Here is a 5,110-nt window from a genome sequence, read left to right as displayed (position 1 = left end):
ATGACGAGACACACACACACATTCGGCATGTAATGCTGTTTGAATACTAGAAGGGAAACAATGCCTTTGTAGCTACAAAGAATATCAAAGAACTTTATGGAAATGTTTTGAATATTCGTAAGTGTCAACGATGGTTCAGAAAATTTCGTTGAGGTGATTTTATCCTTAAAACTGTGATGGCAGGAGCCGACATGTTGGAATTGATATTGATGCTCTGAAGATGCTTATTGAGTCTAACACACTCGTGAAATGGCTCTGAAATTGCATGTCTCTCATGAAACAATATGTAAACATATAAGGAATATGACAAAACTCCATAAAGAAGGTGTTTGGGTGCCTCATAAACTCTCTGATGATCATCGTTTCCAACAAGTGAACATTGCTTTGTCTCTTCTGGCTCATAATGCGTGTGAGCGATTTTTGGACAGAATTGTCACAAGTGATGAAAAATGGATTTCCTATGCGAATATTAAATGCCAAAAACAATGGTTCAGTCCTAGACAAAAACCACTTCCGACCCCTAAACCTGGACCTCCGCAGAAAGTGATGGTTTGCATTTGGTGGGACATCAAAATTCATCTCGAACACCACAATCCACAGTGAACTGTCAATGCAGAGATCTATAGTCAGTAACTGGAATGTTTAAATAAAGCCCTTCATCAGAAACGTCCTTCACTCGTCAATAAGAAAAGTTTACTTCTTCTCCACGACAATGCACGTCCACATGTGGCACGTTTGATGCAACACAGGAGTATGGAGTTGGGTTGGGAAGTTCTCCCCCCACCATATTCTCCATCTTTTTCGTTGGCTGCAACACTATCTTAATGGGAAAACGTATGCAAATGTGGAATGTGTTAAAGAGGTCATCGACATGTTTTTTGCTTCAAACCCAAGTGATTTCATTAATCAGGACATTAACAACCTGACTAAACCTTACTAAATGTTTTGTTTTGATATATAAGATGTTCGGGTTTTTTCATCTAAAAAAAGGGACATTAATTTCTTGACGACCTAACATATTAATGTATCTTGAAGTTTTTGTTAATAATGTATTTGATTCTTTCACGAACTGTTTATGTAGATCCTTTAATATTTAGTGAAGCAAATAAACTTATAAAGCTAAACGTGAAAATTATTGTATATTAGTTACAGATTTATTAAGCATCCTTTTCAGGGTGAATAAATGCTATAGAGTATATTAATTACAGAAATGAATTAGTGATTGACGTTTTACATATAAAACGTTAGGAATTGCAAATTAGAAGTGAAAACTATGATCCCTACGTTAAATATGTACTAACTTGATACACAATCAGTTATACTAACTGTTTCTTTCAATATTTATAAAAACGAAACATTCGGTATGATAAAATCCTTTCAGGACAGATAATTGTAAAAGTATGTAAATTATTGGCTATGCTATAATACTTGCCTCATTCAGATAATGATAAGTTAAGATGATATGTGTGATAAAACTGGCGTACATAATATGCTATGCTATGGTAATTGTCTCATGAAAATAATGGCTTTAATTGTGACTTTTTTATGACATATAATTAAACCTAGACATTGCTGATGTGATAATATGTTGAGATACATGAACACCTTCTACCATGAGCTCATCATTCTAGTGAATTATTCGCTTAGTAATACCATTAGCCTATAGAAACACTAACCTTAGTAAGACCATCTTCCTATAATACCTTAGTAACACTGTCTGCCTAGTAACCACATACACCTTTTTCCAACACATGTATTACAGCAAAATTAACAAATGAAAACTATAAACACATGTTGTGATAAGCTGAAACCTGTATCTAGTCCTACAAACGTATAGTAACGCTGTCCGTCTACAGAAACACCATCCGCCTTTGTAAAACATGATGTATTATGTAAGTGAAAACTATAAAATATTTGTATATGAAATATTTTGTAAAAACTCATTTACTGTTATATACAAGAAAAATCATCATTATATGGGTAGAGGAATAGCATAAGAATATATTTAATCCATAAAGACAAACTATCAAAACATTGTAAAAAGTGAAACAGTAAGATTGTATGTTAAATTATTGCATAATATTTAATTATGTTATCACGAAAAATCCGTCCTTTTCAGGACAGATATGTGTAAAAGGTTGGCTATGCAAATAAGGTAAAATACTTAACATTATCCTAAGTAGCATCTTCCACCTAAAGTAACACAATCTCCCTATAGAAAAGCACCACCTGCCTTTGTAAAACATACACAATTAATATATAAGCGAGAACTGATAAGAAATAGAGTTTAAAATAGCAGATTTAATGCTTTTAATGTGATAAAAAATTTAGTAGTAATAATTGTAAACACAACATTATGTAAATTAGATAAACCAACGTGCCCTCTGGTTCCATTTTGTGAAACCATGACGTAATTATCTCTCGTGTGTGGCACCATAATGTCATCATCTTTATTCCTTCCCCCGAGACAGTACCGTTGTCTTTTATATAACCCTCAGACGTCGTCATAATTTGAATATTATGTAATATTTATGTCATCATCGGGCGTTGGCATTATTTTCACATTATGTAACAGTTATGTGATTCTCAAGTGGCATCCTTTGATCTTTACTTATTTAGTGACCCCCACTGAGGCGGTATCCTTTGGACATCAGGGTCATGTCCTAGCTACTTGTGTTTCGTTAGCAATAGTGAAAGCTAGCATATTACAAACGTTTAAAGGAAGAAGCGATGAAATCTTGAAAAATAAAGGGCAGGTTTAAACGTTGTACTCTTACTATTCTTCTCTTGTGCAAGAAAAGCCTTGAAAAACCAAATGGTCCTTTGTTGATTATATTTTACATTACGAAAATATTGATTAGAGTTGGTGTACCCAAATGATCAATCATTCATTTTAATATTTTAAATTTTTATGTAAATACATACTCTTGTTGTATCCAATACATTAAAGTGTACATTATATTCTAAGTTAATTGCTAATTCTGACCTATGTAGGTAACATACTTTGATGACAAGTTATTGACAAAATGTACAATCATTGTATATCATTGTAAACTAAAAGTTGGATAGATAATTTTTGTATGACTTTTTAATGTTTGTTTTCAAATATGAATTTTTCCACTACTTTTACGAAACGAACGATGAATAGTTTAAAGTTTTATCTCTCTTGTCATCTTCTATACTATCTAAATTTGTTTGAAAGCATTTATTCACCCCAACTAGAATTGAATTCGGTCATATTACAAAGCTTACTAAAACTATTTAGTTGTAATTGAGTGCAGAAAGACCTACATGAAGTATGTTTGTTAGTAAGGATAATTATTATTTTATTTTTGGAAGGCAGCTAGAATGCACTATATCTTTAATATATGAAGTTTTGAATATGGAACACATCCAGTGATTGAAAGTTAACGCAAGTGATGTATAAACTTTAACCATTTGTTCTAAATCATATGTTTTATTAGAATGGTACTTCATTTGTGGAAAGAAAAATGCTAATGCTACAGACTTCTGAACTGAATTTTTCCTTTGGTATCAACTTCCATCAGCTCTTTTTTGCGAATAATTCAATAAATTTCATAAGCAATGAAGAGTTATTGACATCAGAAAGCTCAATGCGTAAGCAGTTAATTATGGTAGTATCTTATCTCAATCAAGAGTTGTTTTGTTATTTTGTTAATTAATTAAGGATTTGGTTTTGTTTCTTTCTTGGTATTGTGGTGAATGATTTTGCCATATGTGAGACAGTGTAACATTGTGGTAAAAGGAATTAAATTATTTGTCCACATTAAATCTGTACAGTTGAGGTACTTAGATACACTGATGTACAACAGAAAAGCAAAAAATTCCTGCAAAACGTAAGAGAGGAATATATCAAACATGTACAGTAAAGAAAAACAATAAAAAACAAGTGTTGTTCGAAACACAAAATATTGTTCTGTTAGGTAATAATGTTCTGTTACTTAAGCTAAACGGGGTCGACAAGAGTGAAAATCAAGAGAGAGAATCAAAATACAGAACAATGGAAATACTCTAGTGAAACAAAAAACTGATACCTCAGAAGTGCACAGAAAAATGTTACATCAATAAATGTGTGAATAAAGATATATTCTGTATTGGCCATGGAAAAGTAAAATTATTTTTTATTTCAATCATTACATGATACAGAAATGTTAATCATGGACTTCTTTTTTATCATTATTTTAAAATTTATAGTATAGTGTTAATAGCTCTCAAAGTATTTGAATATGTGTGCTAAAGAAAGGAGAATTAAGAAAGTTTTAGTATAAAATAATCAAATATTCTGTGATTCAAGGAATTCAGCTCATACTTTTGTTTATTTTATTTTACTCTAGAACTACATGATTGAGTTGTTCATACTTAAGAAATTTTCTGGTAACGACATTCTCAATTACTACTTTTAGAGCATTGTTTATCAATCTCTTAAATGTCATGGATTCTTGTTTGTAACCAATATGTTGAAGAGATTAAAGAATAAAGGAATCTTGAAAACAAACCAAGTCCTGTCGTTTTAAACTTTTTCATAGCATTACATTGTGTAAACTCCTAGTGAATTATTCCTAAATATATTTTCACAATGTTTCTTGAGAATAGTTTTATACAAGTTATCAATTAATAAGAGACATGTATTGCACTAAACCTGTATTAATGGTTTTTTTTCAATATTATTGCTCTGGTATATTTAGGTTGAGTTGAATGCGAGCGATGTGCTAGGTCCACAGAGTAATAGGAAATTCTGAGGATACTTATTAAAACATAATACTGAATCTCTGATTAATTGAGTGCAATAAAAAAGGAACTGGGAACAATGTCATGCACAAAAACAAAATCTTTATATTTATATACCAAACTTTCCTCCTTTCTTTACTTGAGACATATACCAAACTTTCCTCCTTTCTTTACTTGAGACATATACCAAACTTTCCTCCTTTATTTACTTGAGACATATACCATACTTTCCTCCTTTCTTTACTTGAGACATATACCAAACTTTCCTCCTTTCTTTACTTGAGACATATACCAAACTTTCCTCCTTTATTTACTTGAGACATATACCATACTTTCCTCCTTTCTTTACTTGAGACATATA

Source organism: Limulus polyphemus, unplaced genomic scaffold (genome assembly GCF_000517525.1).
Source record: "Limulus polyphemus unplaced genomic scaffold, Limulus_polyphemus-2.1.2 Scaffold2853, whole genome shotgun sequence".
Classification (NCBI taxonomy): Eukaryota; Metazoa; Arthropoda; class Merostomata; order Xiphosura; family Limulidae; genus Limulus; species Limulus polyphemus.
This window is presented reverse-complemented; position numbering follows the sequence as displayed.